We start from the raw sequence: 17,385 nt of genomic DNA, 5'->3' as shown, positions 1-17,385 counted from the left end.
GGAATTTGTAGGAAAATTTTACATTCAGCTCTGACAAATTTGATTGAAAATAGTCAGTAGGGTAAAATATTACCAAGGAGGATGGGCTTGTAAATGACAGATAAACACAGGAGATTTCTGTGTTTAGGAAACCAGGATAGAGAAGAAAGAATGAAGAACCATTAGTGTCTATTAGTGTGCAGAAAGATGCAATACAGTAATGACACTGATTTTGTTTAATCGATGTATGCAGGCCTTGAGAAGTGAAGATAAGTTTTTTCCTTGTGTGAGATTCCATGTGCATACAGGAGGGAGGAGTCCCGGTCTACAGATGATAGGATATGAGAAGATAAGAAAGCAGTGGAAAAAGGTAAGAAAAAATCAATTCACCTTATTCTTAACAGAATTTAGAGAATTTAGACATATTTTAATGACTCCCAGATCCTCACAGACACAAGTTTCCAAGGCTGCAGTCTTCTTTGATATTTAGGTACTGTTTTGGGTGAGGGTCATTTATCTAGGGGTATGCACGTACCTTCTGTGGAGCTGAGATCTGCATGGTACTGCACTAACTTTCACTCTATCACATTGTGAAGAGCAGCCTAATCTCTGGGTACATGTGAAATAGGGGCATTTTGACTATGCTGTGTTTCACTCAATTTTGATTTCTTTGTTTCTGTAATGTTACTGTTGGACATGACTCAAGATTTTATTTGGTTTTCACACACGCACACATTAGATTATGCAAAAAAAAAAAAAAAAATAAAAACAAAGAAAAAAAACAAAGAAAAAGAAAAAAGAAAAAAAGAGCTTGAAGTTCCATCACGAATGATTATCATGGTGGATTATAAAACAGACATTAGCTTTTATAGTTACAGCCCAGTGTTGTAGAAAGGATGCTGGTTTGTTTTGCTGAGGGTTTCCACTAATAGTTCAAGGTGTTTATTCAATTCCTCTTCTAGATAAGGTGTATATGGAGATGTTAGCTAATGATGTGCCTTACTCCGAGGCTACTCTTAGCCCCATTGTGCACACGGAGGCTCCATTTCGGTATGGGAGCATCCCAATAGTGAGACCAGTCTGCTTGCCAACTCAGTCCTATCTAGCAGTAGTTGTACAACTCACTCAGTTGTGTCCAGCAGCATGGATATAGTTGACAGAGTGCACTGGTTCTGCAAACTCCAACTCTACTAAAGGCATCATAGGTGAAGGTGTTTGGTTCCTGACACTAGGAACAACAGAAAAAGGTGATAGATATTTGCATATTTCCTTACAGTATATGCTTTATTTACTTACCTTGAGGGGAAAAAAAAAAAAAAGAAAAAAAATCCAGAAATCAACAAAAAGGCAGGCAATGTTAATGTTTTTTAAAATGGGCATAAACTACATAGATATATAAACTACATAGATATAATGGAAATTGGATGGTGGTTTCCTAGTCTTAGAGGGACAAAAGACTAGAACTCCCCCCACATAGTTCAACAGAATTTAAAAGATCTAGATTGGATTCTTGTCTGAATAGTTTAGTTTGCCTTTTTTTTTAACTGAACAGTGCAACTTATCTCACAGGGAACATTGTGAGAAAGAAATGAAGAGATGTGGGATGCTAAAATAGCTGCTAACTATTAGGTAGCCCAGAGGGGTTCAACTATGAACACTGTCAATAGCTCATTGTGTAGGATGTAACATGTCTGGTCTTGAGGCCATTCTGGAGTTTATCCTACTCTATCCTTTCAAATTAGCTAGATTCCAACAAAATATTATATAATGTATGTGAGCCAGAACAGAGAAAAGGAAGAAGTAATTTCCTTTCACACTCAGATGGTAGATTCGTGTAGGTAAAACGAGGTACAGTATATGAAATGTCAAAATCATTAATATAGCTTTGCATGTGATTGGGTGCTAATTTGTATTTATCAGTGAGGCAAAAAGTGTGGCAAGAAGCAGGTGACAGTTTATCAGCAAAGTGTCTAGTCCAACGGTTTGTTAAGGCTAGAAACATTTAGAATATGTCTGAGAGATGAAAGGGATTTTCTGATGAAATGAAACAAGTGTGAGAGTTAACCATCTTCCCATGTTTACTTCTTGGATAAAAATACAAAACTGCAAAGCAGATAATTATAATATACTGCAAACATTTCCCAGAAGCAGATTCTGGGATGCAAAAGTCTTCTGAAATGGTAAAGCTATTATCTTCCTACCAAACACAAAGCGCATATGCTTGGTTTCAGGAATCTCTACCAGAAATGGAGTGTCTTCCCTTCTTGGCCTGTAAAACTGCACCTTTGGGTGTATACCAAATGGCTTGAGGAAAATAGGGGGGAAAAGAAGCTAGAAAAGAGGGATTCTTAAAAGGATAAAGGTGGTATAATTCCAATATGAACTTCAGTTACAGCCTGACTTACTCATCATCTACGCAATAATTATCTAGACTGGGAAATTCTGACATTCCCTGTTCAATCCAAGGAAGTAGCTTAAGTACCATGGTAAATTTTCCTAGTGTGCTGATTTTTGGTGGCAACTTGCACTGACGGCACCAGCCATCTCTTGCTGGATACTCTAGAAAGTGGAAATAAAACCAAGCTGACTCACTAGAGCATTTATCTGACATGAAATTTTCATTTGATCAGGCACAGCATCAGTGTCTTGAATTTTATGCACTTGGCCTTCTGCTGCTGTAAACTGCTATGTGAGCTCTAAAGCAAACAAATGCACATTTTTCTTGTGTCAGTGTTTTTCTTTATTCCCATACCACGATAATTCTTGGCGAGGTCACACAATGGGGTCTTTTGCCTGCAAGCAACCGCTTCAGAGCTGATTGTAGAGAGCTCCAAAATCTCAATTTTGGCACAGGTTCTTGTTCCTCTCAACAACAGGAAAGGAAACTAGTTATTTTTCTTTTTCATTTTTCCTAGCAACACTTAATATGTCTATGTGCTTGTATATAAGTGTGCAAGAATGAACACGCACTGGCTTGTGACTGGTATAAATTAGGCACATATTGAGCTATCTTTCTTTTCTTAACACTCCTTTTGTAAGAGTAGATTGCTGTTTACTGCCTGACTTTTCTGACCTCAAGAGAGAGCTGCAGAATTTTTTTCATTCTTTATTATTACTGTTCTTGTAATTGTAGATTTGTTCATCTCTAGGAGGTACTGGGAGTACTTTGTAGCGATTATTGTTTATTGCTCTTGTGTTTAGGGAAAAGAAAGAAGTGCTCATGATACTTATATCTTTATATTAACACCTGAGCATGTCAAGAAAAAAAAACAACCATAACATATATTTGCAATTCTCTTCTAAATATGTTTCACGGCTTAGTATAGTATTTTTGTCTCATGCTGAAATGTTTCCTAGCACTTACATTTGATGCTTACTTCAGTTATGACTTAATCATCAAACTTCATATATTTTCCCAATGATAAAATCAGGATGTCAGTATAGCTGAACTGATCTGAGTTTACTTAATTTGCCTCTTCCATTCTCATTAGTTTTTTCTTTTGAAATGAATTGATATGTGTGAAGTGCCCAAATGCTTATTGAAGTTCTATCAGATACGAGACCTTGTCCCTCTGAAGAAGTACCCCACAACTATGACTGTGACCCAAAGCAGTGCCTGCAGTCTTAAAATTAGCCTTCATATTTTGCTAAAAAAAATTTTTTAATGGTGTAATTGCAAATTGTATTTTAAAATACTGTTTTTTTTCCCTTATTCTGAAATACACTGAAATGTCTTGGTTTTACTCTACTGATTGACAGGCGCACATTTACACATTGGCAACTGCATCGCCACTTGAATCATAGAATCTTAAAGGTTGGAAAGACCACTAAGATCATCTAGTCCAATCATCAACTCCTCATCGCCATGCCCACTAAACTGTGTCCCTCAGTGCTACATCTTCTCATTTTCTGAAGACTTCCAGAGGGAGATTAAGAGTGATATTAACAATCCATTAGTTTATTAGTACCAGAAATACATTAGCAGTATTATGAATGTATTTTTAGTATATTCTTAATCTTGAGATCCTGGCTCCATGAGAGAGACATTGAAAGTGTTTGCTGCATTCAGTGGCAAAAGGAATTTCAGATATGCTCAGAAATGGTATTAAGAGCCAGCAGATGATTGAAGTATATTTTTTTCAGCCTTTTTTTCATACCTTAGTTGTACTTCATGTTGTTGTGTTCTACAAAGCAAATTTTCAAGCTGATCCCCTAAAGTCTTGAGGATGACCCAACAAAAACCTGCCATCATTTATATTGGATTTGAAACTAGAAAGCTGTTATTTTTGGCCTATGTATTTGTTGTTCAGAGTTTTAGGGTTTGTAGTTGGTTGTTTTTTTTTGTTTTGGTTTTTTTTTTTTTTGTTTTGTTTTTTTAATTATTTGTTTGTTTAAAATATAGCTGTAGTATTTGATATACTTAGTGATTCTGCAATCCTTCGAAGTTTACTATACCTGGAGGAATGGCTAAATGATGAGGCAGCCTCCCTGTCGTCAAACTGTAGCACAGACTTCCAAAGGGAGCTTGGTGCTGCTTTCTTTCTGCCTCCATTGATTTGTGAATCCCTACTTGTCAGAAAGTGTGATTTTGTTCTTGTTTCTCACAGTTCCCCCAAGCTAACTGTGACTGTTATTGTGTTTTGAATTTGGTTTCAGGTTCCAGCTGAGTCTTATACCTTTGATATAGAGTGTGAATTTGAAAAAGAAGAAAAAATAAAAAATAAAGAAAAAAAGGAAGAGGCAAAAGTGAGTTATAATGTGTAGAAACCCTTTGTGTTTGATTTGAGGTGTTTTTCCAGCCTGGTCTTCAGAATAAGTCTTTTATTCTTAAATTAAATCTTTTTAACCCCACAGCGACCGTTACAATTATGCTCCTCATTTCATGAGTAGGGATTGAAGGGTGAAGGTTTAGGAGAGTTCAGCTGTTCTCTAACAACACATTGAAGATCTTTACTCTCAGAGTACTACACGGCAAGCTTTACCTTTGGTTCACCATGCCCTACTATCTGTTGTCACTACCAGGAAATAGAGGAAGGAAGGGGAAGTCCAACTTAATTTAGATATCCAAGTGTGATTGTGGGATATAAAGTAGTTTTAAACTGCTTTCTTGAAGTGACACGATTTGCTCGCTGTCCCTACTTTGCCTAAGTCTTTAATTGAAAAAGTCTATCTTAGAGCCAGCACAATGATTATTTCCTTCATATCACTCTCTGAAGATGAAGTATCCTTTGAATCCATTCCTTCTTGCAGTTACTCTGTGATGATAAGATATCACTGTACCTTTAAAGTAAAAGCAAAGCATTAAAAAACAGTTGCATGTTTGGCATTGATGAGTTAACCTGGATTTTTGTATCTCAAGCTATTCAGATGCAGGAGATCACAGCATATTGCTTCTTCTTACACGGCTCTTTCGAAAGGTTAATCATCAAACTTTAGTTTGGGACTATATAATGTACTTCCCAACTCCGTAAGTATTACCATAAATGTGGTAGGTGATAAAAAGAGATGTTTTTCATATTTTGAAAGGTTGAGCTCATGTAATTATTCATGATTGAGTAAATAATTTTTTTATTCCAAGGTACTAACAGCACTATAAATGCTCACTTTAAAGCTTCTGGATCTCATCTAACATCCATTAAAGTTGATGGAAAGGTATATCTTAAGTTCCATGTTCTGCGGATTATATTCTTTACCTTAGGTGACTGTAATTCACCTTCCCTCGGTCATTTGGGACGCTATTTTCAAAACAGCCTCAAAAGAATGAAGTATGAAAGCAGATAGTGTTTAGTCAAACATATCTATCCCCTCCCCCCACCCCACCAGTAACTTAGTGGAAGAATTTTGGAAATTACTTCGCACATTGCCCCGTTTGCCACATCTATTAAGGAATTACAGAACAGATCTTTTCTTTACAAAATCCTCATGAATTTTCTGACAGTAAACTGCTATTGAAGAAGTAGATAAAGAGGTTCCTACTTGTTTTCTTTTTTCTCTAACATTATGTACATATTTGTGTCTTCTGAGTTCAAGAAGTCAGCAGGATAAAGCCACTTTCCGAGTTTCACCTCATATTGACTGCAACACACAGAATAATAAGATGAGGAGCACTGACACTGACAATACCCTACAGTCTTTACTTAGAAAGATTGTGAATTTTCTATAATTGAGCATTTTGAAGAAGAGTTCAGAGATATTCACCAGATATTCTGGATATTCACCAGAAAGGAGGCCACTTTTATTGGGGTCACACAGAGAAGAGAGCAAGCTGAGGTCCCCTTCTAAAGGGGGTTATTTCTGGAATTCATTCCAAAAGTAGATTGAGGCAAAATAACAAGAGTTCTATAACCCAAGACCATTCTGATGTTCAAGTCGATGTTATTCTTGCTGGTACGATTTCCAGCATTTATTTTTCCAGAATTATTTGCTGCCAGCTATTCCTTTGGAATAATATTGCAAGGAGTTATTCCACGGACCATAACTAATGACATTGAACATCAGTCACTATACATGATATCTGCTCCACTGCATCACAAAGGATACAGGGAGGAACCCAGCAGAGAAAGTCCCTGCTACCCATTAGAAAGTTCTTTCAGTAGGCTTTGCTTTAGTCTTGCTGTACATCTCTGAAGATACAGAGAGCAATAATGCGTGGGCACCCAGAGAGCTGCCAGTTTCCCATGTCATGCAGATGGGTAGAAGTGGGGTCTAGATGAGCAGTTCTTCCTTCTGCTCAGGTTGTGTCCAGAATAGTAAAGTCAACACAAACATAGGACTTAGTTATGCTAGGGAAGACCTCCTGCAGGTGAGTTCCTTGAAAGAAAAGTGAACTTTAGCTCAGTCATTTCTTTGCGTTAGGGGTTGCACATCCCTGCCCAGTCCCTTGTTTGTGCCGTCCTGTACAGTGCCCTAGATAACGTGTGAAATCAATCGTGTATATACATGTCTGCATACATATAGTCTGTATATGTACCTATCTATAAAAATATGCATTTGTTTATTTGTGTGTGTGTTTGTGTTCACACTGTATAGCACGTGAAGCCACAGTAAAGAAATTTCTAAGCCAAGCAAATAGTAAATAAAGATGATGTTAGTTTTGGACAGTGCTTTTCTGGCAGGAAAAGTCCTATATATCATTCTGCCACTGGCTTGTGGTCTTAAGTTGGCAGCATCTCTGAATAAGTCCGCTGCAGAATATTGTCTCCCAGAGATAAAAGTTGAGTGCCTATTTCTGTAAAGGAATTTTGTCTCTCTGAGAACAGATTCAGGACACAGCTGCATTTAAGTGAACCTTGTTATAGCATTTCTTAGATCATACCAGAGACTTATGACCTTCATAAAGCTGAGAAGGACAAACATTGCTGCTTTAAAAGCTTTTAGGAACTGATCATTTTTCATGCCCACTTGTCTGTGGCAGTTATAGTAAATTTGCTATTCTCTGCTTGGCTCCAAGATAAACTTTCCCTTCTTACAGAACCAAACAAAAATTCTGTAGTAATATATGATTCTGGCTTCAAATGCAGCTGTAGTTCTTTGGTTCATTTCCAGTTAATTTAGTAATAGTGACTTCACAAAGGTGATTCCTCTCCCTTTAAAAGAGGGCATCAGGAGATTCATAGAAAGGAATTTGGTTTTATTCTACAACTATTTTAGATCCTGATGTCCCTAGAAACAAAAATATATATACATATATTCATTTGCACTAGGAAGTTCTCTTACCATCCAGGGTCTCTTTTGCTATATGTGTATTAACTAAGAAACAGGTCCTCGCCCAAAGATCTTGAAATCTCAGACAGCATGATTGCTATTGTTTTTACAACAATTACGTTACAATGATAATATTAATTAATTAATAATAATATTAATTATTATTACTACTCTCATACGAAGTAGCATAGTGCTCCCCAACTTTGGGATGTATTAAGCCCAATGTGAATAAACAAAAAAACCTTACTACCCGGTATTACTGCATGTTTTTGAAGTTGGATGAGGTGAGACCTTCCTGCGAGCCCAGGGACAGTGACTGTATTTACTTCTGTGTTACCGCTTCCTCAGCGTGGAGAAGAGCTCCTTTTTTTTTTTTTTTTTTAAATTATTTTTTTAAACAAACAGTGGAGAAGATGTGTGTTCTGTACTTCAGTAATGATGATTCACAATGTGATAACAAATATTAATGTTCTTTAGGACATCTGGAAAATACTGACTGGAAAATTAAGATGAGATTAATGTTCCTCCTGATGTTTATATCTTTTTCATGCTTCATCATCAGGCCCACTGTACCATGAGATCAACAAGATTAGATATCTCTGTAACCTAAGCTAAGAACAACTGGCCTGCAAGATTAAGGTAACAAATTAAATGTCCAATGGGGTGTCTTTGTTTTAAATTAATGAGGTATGAATTCATGATGCATAGATATTTTGAATTCTTCTCAGCTGAATTATAATTCATAAAAACTACTAATACACATTTTGTTGCTGATTGTTCATGGTTCAAGTGATAATGAATAACATTAGTCAATGAAAAAGGCAGGAGGAGGAATTTAGAAGAACTTGCAGTAAATAAAATGTTATGTATAATATACGCACATATTATATAGATTTAAAATAGAATGCTTCCAAAATGTGTGTGTAAAAAGAAATAACACTGTTCATATTCCTAGAAAAATATCATGCTTAGAATGTAATTCCTTATGACACTAGGGAAAGTTGTAATGACTGAACTTGTGGATCATATGCAACAGGCTCCCTTACATTGCAGAAAATGAATATGAATAGGCTGAGAAAACACCTACTAGTCATGATATAATTATATTTTGTCCTGAAGACTAGATCACTTTTCAGCATCTGGCTATTGCTGTATGAATCACAGAATCACAGAATTGTAGGGGTTGGAAGGGACCTCCAGAGATCATCGAGTCCAACCCCCATGATGCCACTTCTTTTTAACTTTTTAAACTGAGTATCAGCACACAACTGGCACAGCTTTGGAAGGACAACTTCCTTCTTTTGTGATCTGTATTCTTATTAAAAAAAAAAAAAAAAAAGTCTACCTAAAGAAAAAGATGCTCTTCTATCTGGCACAGAGCAAAAGTCATTGCACAATGTACCCAGGTGACAAAGAAGAACATAGAAGTTTAAGAGAGTGTACTGTGGGCATGAAATAAAATTTTAATGTGATCCTTGATTTGTCTGTGGTTGGCAGAAAAGAAACAAAGAACTGCCAAACAACCAGATATTGTGTTTAGATGTTTTACAGAAAGGAAGATTTACTATGATAATGGGAAATCAATGAAGTACATTTCTTCTTTCTGACAATTACTAAATGTTTATTGCTTAAAATTTTTGAATTATGCAAGCATGTAAAAGTAATTAATGCATTTTCTTTACGGCAGTTTCATGCAATAATACTGCAGGGCTTTCAGAATTACATAAAAAAGAAACTGTTTGTGAAGGACACCAATAAATAGATGCAATCTAAAATAAATGTTGAGTAATTCAATCATCAGAATGTATGAACAGAGCGAGCTCCAAAGTGAAACACGGTGACCAAAGAAATTAGTGGAACCAAGTTGCTTAGCAGAGATAAATGGGGGTCTAATTGGTTTTATACATCTCAATTGAGGTACTCATTCATGTGCAAAAAACTCACAACATTAAAAATAATTTGATTTAGAAATTGTTTTCATGGAAAGCATTTGGTATGAAGTTTCTGTATCAGTGTAATAGAGTGACAGCAGAGGAGAAGATATTTCCAATTAAACACTTGAAAGCTCCATATCAGTAAATTAGTTGGTAGGCAATAGGGTTCATATGAACTGTAGCTGAGATTGGGAAAATATGTACTCCTCAGGAAAGTCAGACAATTGAATAATATAAACATACTCTGCAAATTCTAATAGGTCAGCAGTTATCTTTGTAGTTAAATGGAAATTACGCTTTTTACTGTTCAGCTGCTCTCTTCTACTGGTGGATGTCAAAGGAATCAAACGTTTGGTGCCCATATGATTGAGAGAAGCAATAGAATATCTTACATCCCTTTTTTAACCACATCCTTAGTATTATTTTCAATAATCAAAATTAGTCTGTGGTGCCATTACCCAAAATATTCCAACCTCACACAGGTAAATTAGCTATTACGTTGATTATCCAGTATCATACCCCGTGTTTTTTTCCTGTTTCCTTCATACCCAATTCTTGTGTACCAGAGATTTTTCCCCAAATAAAGAGAATGAGGATCTTTATGAACAAAAAGACTTTTGTTCACTGGTTCCCCTTCCAGTAAATATCTTCCCATAAGGGGCTCACTAGCTGGAGATGACATTTAGGCATGCTTCATGCTGTGGCACGAGTTCAGTCATTTTGTGTTTTGCAGACTGGCTATCATACTGTGGCTCTGTAACCCTCTGCTGGACTAAACCTGAAGTTTGCTGTACATGGCTTGTGTCGACATCAGAAGACAAAGAAGAAAGCAAGCCACTGCTTCTGCTGACAGCACAGGAAAGGTAAGAAGGGAATATGAGTCAAATGGGAAAGACGGCAGAGAGCAAAACACCAGGAAAAACTTCTCAGCCCTTAGCACAAAAGTGGCAACTGTACTGCTTTTTCTATCAGATAGTTGTTCATGGAAGGTTTACTGACTTTGCTCGAGCCTGTTTTTGTAAGCAGTGATTTTTTTATTTTATTTTATTTTTTTAATGTTCCCTGATAGTCAGCAAAGCTCAGAAACTATGACAAAGCCTGGATGTTGAGATGCCTGAACTTTCATTGATGTTTCCTATCCATTATCTTTGTCAAGTTTCTTCTACTCCCTGAGACTTTCTGGGCTTCAGATCACTAGAACGATCACTAGAAAACCTGCTAATCTGACTACAGAAATAAATAACTCAATACCTCAGAAAGAAATAACTCAATACCCTGAATTATTCTAAGTGCGCCACTTCTAAATTCCAGCAACAAGGGGCTGTGATCTCCTGCTAAGGAGTCTGTTCCCTTTGCTTGAATTAACAATTCAATTAGCAATTTTTCCACTTGCATTTCACACAGGTTCATTTTCCAGCAGCTCAAAAGTAGATACTTAGCTGCTTTTACAACTTGAGGAGCTTTGTAATTGGAGCACTAAGTTATTATGTGCACAAAAAGCCCTCAGTCCAACTGCTGCTCACCCCCAGCATCTGTCAGATTTTAGGGTTTCTGGTAACTCTTTCCTTTCTTTTTCTATTGGAAACAGAGTTGCAGAAAACTGAAAATTTCTGAACAAAAATTGGGAAAAAAAGCACATTGTCTTATTTCTTGGCCTAACTTGGTGCTTCTGGGAGATATTCTGTGTATTTTTCTGATATTTTCTGTAGTCACGTTGAATTGAGATGTTTTCGTCTTCTGTGTCAAATCAATTAGTTTTAGATGTATTCAATACAATCTGAGTTACTCTGACCTGCAATAATTTTTTATAGGAGCTGAACTTAATGTTAAACACGATGTTTTCTGGAGTTAAACAGAATGTTCTATCTAGAAAAGCATTAAGCAAAATAAGAGTTGGAGACATAGTCTATTGAGTTGGACACATTCCTTTTTCAAATTCTCTTAGAATACAGTATAGTGTTAATAGCCTGTTTCTAAATCTATATATATATATATGTAGATAAATAGATAAAGTATCTGTGGCTGTGTGCATAGATATAGCATTCTCTGAAGCTGGCTAAGGAATAATGAGATCATGTCTTCAGAAACTGTGTCTTGCTTTAAAAGGTTTCAAGCTTTTGAAATAAGTCTTCCATTTATAAAACATAAAGCCATTGACTTTGGCATATTTCATATCAAATAATTTATAATCTTTCTTGAGGGCATATGTTAATTTTCTGACAGGGACTAGAGCCCAGCTTCTTAGAGGTATTTTGCTCTCTAATTCCCAGTGAAACCAGTGAGAATTAAGGAACTAAATTGGCATTAGGCTTTTAAATAATTTTGAGAGTCTGAATGTCATCTATTAACTGCAGTGACATTTATAGCAATTAAGAAAAATAATATTCAAATTATAAAGTAATTTTTGTCATCAACAAGAATCTTATCTCTGGCAGTACAGCTAAGGAAGTACCCTAATTCTGGGAACATTTAGCTATGGTTTGAGATTGCAATATACAAGAGGCAATTGAACTGAGCTCTATAGTCAACATCACAAAAAAGGTCATTCACTATAGTAATTGGACAGATCAATATGATGGGAGAAGATGTTCCACCAGTGGTGTAACGATGGAAGAATCGGCGCAGTAGAAAGGTCCTATAAAGGAAGGGAAGGAGATTGCTAACCTGTATCAGAAGATTGTAGGTCTGTAGGAGGAAGGTCTACCAGGGAGGGATCTCCAGAAAGAGATCCTTCCTCAGTGACAGTCAGTCCTTAAATGGGTCTAAGAGAGGTGCAGCCAGTCTCCACCCCTTCTAGTCACACAGCTGAATTGCCTTCACCTGTGCTCCCAGGGCTGACTGGGTCCTTTCCCCAGCTGCTCAACTAGTGGTTCAGGCCATGACTCAATAGTTCCCATACAGCCATTAAAAAAAGAAACAAGTATTTCAGTAGCTGTGTACTGGCTCCTGTAGGACTCACTGAACATCCTTAAGTGCTGCCTGGTCATAGATCTTTCCTCAGTGTGAATGTAGATGGTGAGATGAGGCTGCTAGTCCTAGTTCCATTATAAGGCACCTGCTGGTCCTGTCTTCCTACGTGTAGGAATACTATACTCTGTTTTACTTTTATTATTGTTTGTGTGCCCCTATGAATATTTACTAAGTGCTATTGGGTGGTTTTATTTCTACTGCTGCAGAGATGGCTGCGTTCATGTTAGCAGTGTTTGAAATAACTCCTGCACAATATTTGTATTCATAAAATTCTCATGGGCACTTGGGATGAAGGTTATGATTGTGTTGTACATGGATGCTAGCATTCTCCCCCTGCCCAGTTGACAAAGGTGAATGAATTATGTTCTCTGGTGTAAGTATATGTATACACATGCAGGTATATATATACAGCTTTTGAAAGTACTGCTTTTTAAAAGGATGTAGTAAAAGTTTTTTCATTTCTAGTAACTTGGTACAGTACAGCAGTTCCGTGCATTTATTTTCTGGGGATTTTTCTGGTCTTGTTTTTTAATCCAGCATTTATTCTTTAATTAGCTACCGCTAATTAAAAAAAATAAAGAGTAAAATCCAGAGTGTTGTAAGAACTAGTGATAGTCTATGGATTAAATGAGTAAGGACAAATAGAAGTTAAGCTCATTAAGGCTTACGGGGGTTAATGGGCAGGAACATTAGTCAAGCATTGCTGGGAATTGTAAGGGGACTTCATAGCCATAGACCTGGTACAGAGGCAGGATCTGACAAAATGTGTAAACAAAATATCACGAGTGAGGGCAAGAATTTACAGACTTCACCTGCTCCATATTTGCGTGTAGGGAATGGCCAGCATGGCATTAAAAACTGTGGTATGCATTCCTGTCCTAATCACAGAATCATTTGATTTGGAAGGGAGCATTGAAGGTCATCTGGTCCAGCTCCCTGCCATGAACAGGGACCTACAGCTCAATCAGAGTGCTTGGGGCCTCGTCCAGCCTGGCTCTGAGATAAGATGTAAGTGAATGATGTTCTGTGCGGTGCAATGACTGAGAGCTGTGAACCCTGGAAAGAAAACATGGAGGCCAAGTACACCCCAGCCAGCAGTGCAGCTAACCACAACCATTTTAACTGATGGAAAAGTCATGGGACTGACACCAAGCAGCCCATTAAGCCATGGTTTTTTGGGAGAGCTCTGTTGTCAATAGGAATTGCTGCAATATACTGAACTGTGGCTGCTTTAGGGTTGTTACAGGTGCAGGTGCATTGCACAAGAGACATGGCCGCTCTTAGGCTTGCAGCTTGTTTAGAGGCCAGAAAGCTTGTGGTGTTGTTGAGCCTGTGCTCCTTACACACTGTGATATAGCATGCCCAAAGAGCTCTTTGACTGTCCCAAATGTCAACTGCAGTATTCCCTGTTATTAGAAACAGTTAGATGGATTGGGTTCAGCTGTACAGCTACTGGCTTTGAGGTGCCTAAGAGCATTTGTATTCTGCAGAATTTTTGTAAGGCAGCAAAAGATGCTTGCATGGAGAGGAGATAGGAAACAAATGCCAATACAATTCTGCCAAATTCACATGTTAAATTTTAATATGTTCTCCATGTTATGCGTGGCCTCTGCTGAAGTCATTTGAGAGTGGCATTCTCTGTGAGGAGAATTTGGTGGTTTTAAGAGCATAAGAAGGAGTATGGTTGTAGGACATAAGAGGACAGGCTTGCTTTGCATACAACTGCTGCATTACTGGTATTGAAGACAGACTATCAGATCTCAGAGGAACCCAGAGACATTTACCTCAGGTGTTGACCATTCTTTAAGCATATTTGACCACTTCCTGGTACAATTTTTGCTGGGACTATAACGTATTGATTACTCTAGGTGAAGCGTGCCTTAGTAATCAGCTGAGAAAGAACACTCATTCCTGATGACTTACAAAGGTCCCTGCTTATCTCTTGTATTTTTTTCAAATGAAGTCTATGAAGCTCAACAGTTTCATTCTGTCTTCCTTCAGACACTTACAAAATCACTAGCTTTTAAAATTAAAATCTTACCTGACCTTTGGTGCACAAATGTGTAGTCTGTCTACGCTGGCCATAACAATTTCTATGCTCTACATATCCATAGGGGGGAAAGCATTAACAATTGTAATAATAATAACAATAATGAAGTATGCTCAGAGTTCTCAGCAAAATGACTTTGAAATTGCTCTTTACTTCCTCTAACGTCCGGGATTTTAAGATTAGCCAGTAAACAGGAGAAGAAAATTAACCTTTACCCAACTCTTCTATGACTATCTCACTAACCTCTGACATGAAGGAAAATGCAACTGGACAAAGAGGTAGATTTTTGATACTAAAAGTTTGTTTTTATTATAGCTATTATATGAGGAGGGAACCAGGATATAAGGATTGCTGTGACAATTAGTTTTATTTGGGTCTTAGATCAGAGAACAGGCAATTTGAGTAGTACACCCACATTATGAAAGCCTCCTTTGAAATAGGAATTTGTTGTATTGTACTGCAATATAAGATTAGGATCTCTGTAATCATCACTGACTCTCACAATGTAAAGCCAATCTGCTAACCCAAAAAATATATATCAAGTCTGTTCAGCCACTGAATGCTTTGCGAAGACCAAGCCAAAAGCCATAAAGTCTAATTATCACCCTCTGATAAGCCTGGGCAACTGTGCAACCTGTCTGAAGTAGAAAGTTTGTTAGCCACAGGCCAACATTGCTCTTTCTACAGAGGCTCCGATGAAAGGAAGCAATTTCATTAATTTCAAGAAGCAACAGCTGAAGTGCCACATATTTTCAAGAGCTGTAATTTCTCACAAGTGACAAAGCATGTAGGACCACGATAGAAGTCTATTGCTAAAGGTTCAGCGGTGACTTGCTCTGGAATCTTTCCCCTCAATGAGGAGATTGGTTCCTGAATCCATTATTTAGGACACTTCTCTTTGTGATTTATTCTTTTCATTCATGGGAAATGGCATCGATTTGTTGTTTAGAAGGACTATTACTGATACCAAACCATCTTCTGAGACCCGTGCGGACCGTTGTACAGTTAATTGACTTCTTGGGCAGAGGAAGATTTCTGCACCAAAATCTCGCCGAAGTTCGGACATTTATACCAAATAATTTAGTGGCAGTCACTACTGAATTTTATTTCAAATCCCAGTTTCTTTAAAATGGTTTGAAAACCACTCCATTCTTTAATAAGGATTTAACTTGCTGTTTGGGAATATACAAAGGTATACTTCAATCCATATTGTGCAGACAGTGCTTGCAGAGACTTTGACTGTTGAGCAAAAGCTTATGCCTTTCTATATTAACCTATTTTCCAAATCTATTATGACTGAGAGGAGATGAAAGTCTGTGGTCCTCTCAGGTAATCTTATCACTGTGGGAAGCGTGGGCATTTGAAACCCATTGAATGTTGCTCACCTACTAAGGGCTATTAGCAATTTGTAATGGCAGTCAACACTACGTATGTGCTCTGCACACTTCAGAAATAAGTAAAAAATGATTTCTGCCAGGAAGCAGTCTCTCACATTTTAGGAATGTGCTATCGTAATGATTTCTGAGAGAATGAGGCTCTGTATACTTGTTTTTGCCACTTCAGGGTAGGGAAGTCCCAGGGGAGAGAAACAGTACCTTCAAGGATTTTTTTTCCAGAATTGAGACTATTCAAAGGTGCCTTGAATATGCCTTTTACATTATGCATTTCTTAGTAAGCATTTATCCTTATCTTAGCCAAAAATTTGGCAAACGTAGCTAAAATTCAATGAAGTTTTGAGAGAAAAGAAACAAAAAGTGCTTTCATAAAACTGTTTCTAAAAAGGATGGGAGGGAAGATAATCAGGAAAGAAAATAAAAAGTAAATGGCTTTTAGTAATTAGTTTTGCTGATGGAAATGATAGCACCGGTCAGCCAGCAAAGATATTTTGCTTCACTGGGGTGAGAGAAATTCAGCATTTAGGGAGGTTTTGTAGAAAAACAGTCTTGCAGGCTCTGGGGCTTTATTTATATGATCAAGGAGGTCTTGATTTACTGAATACACAGGTCATGTTTCATGACTTTCCTTCCACGTGCAAAGAAATTGAAGCAGACTGTTTCAGAATCAGAAAAAAGAGCGGAGTTTGGTTTTACATGGATTAGGATGTCCTGATTAAATTATCTGAGCTCATCTAATGATAACCTGACTGAAGCTTTTCCTGGAGATAGTTCTAGCAGCAGCCTTGAATCAGTGGAAGAGGGGAGGAGGGGAGGAAGGACCCCTCTTACTTTTTTTGTGGTTGGCTTGGCTGTATAGTTGAAACTCATAGGAACGTTAAAAAATAAATGTAAAAACTCACCCTGATTGGTGAATGCCATCGCTGTTATCTGGTGACTGCAGAAGCTTCAGAGGTGAGTAAGAATGACACTAACGGACACACAGTCTAAACCTTTGTGTACGTCTGGTGTGTTTACGTGGCCGGGTGCAGGTTGAATCCCTTTCCCTACATGCAGCGCTAAAGCAGTGCATCTCTTCCCTCCCCCATAACCGTGGAACTTTTGGCATGTCTCTCACACCCTCATCTTTTCCTTATTTAGGGTTTGATTCAAAATAAAGGTTGATCGTACACATACAAGCAGTTCTTGGGTAAAATACCAGTAGATGGCGCTTGAGAATATGCAGTGCTGTTCCCGGCTTTTGTAGCGGATAAATGCTGCTCTTTTGTGCTGTGATTGTATAATGTGGGTAGAACTTTTCCTATCACCAGCACCAGGGGCCCCTTCTCAGGAGTCTCCTGCCTGCTGTGCAGAG

At 37.6% G+C, this 17,385-nt stretch overlaps 1 long non-coding RNA gene across 5 annotated transcripts in view; it reads left to right on the top strand.

Moving 5' to 3' along the window:
• LOC125697079 (uncharacterized) overlaps positions 1 to 17,385 on the top strand; it is a 214,985-nt gene that overhangs the window by 173,423 nt on the left and 24,177 nt on the right. For all 5 annotated transcript variants that reach the window (XR_007378670.1, XR_007378666.1, XR_007378669.1 and 2 more), the window contains 5 exons: positions 233 to 349; positions 4,636 to 4,725; positions 5,339 to 5,446; positions 8,246 to 8,322; positions 10,351 to 10,480. This is a non-coding gene — a long non-coding RNA (uncharacterized LOC125697079). The remainder of the gene's footprint in view (positions 1 to 232; positions 350 to 4,635; positions 4,726 to 5,338; positions 5,447 to 8,245; positions 8,323 to 10,350; positions 10,481 to 17,385) is intronic.

Source organism: Lagopus muta, chromosome 8 (assembly GCF_023343835.1).
Source record: "Lagopus muta isolate bLagMut1 chromosome 8, bLagMut1 primary, whole genome shotgun sequence".
NCBI lineage: Eukaryota > Metazoa > Chordata > Aves > Galliformes > Phasianidae > Lagopus > Lagopus muta.
Note: the sequence above shows the minus strand (reverse complement) of the source record. Positions and strands in the feature narration are given on the sequence as shown.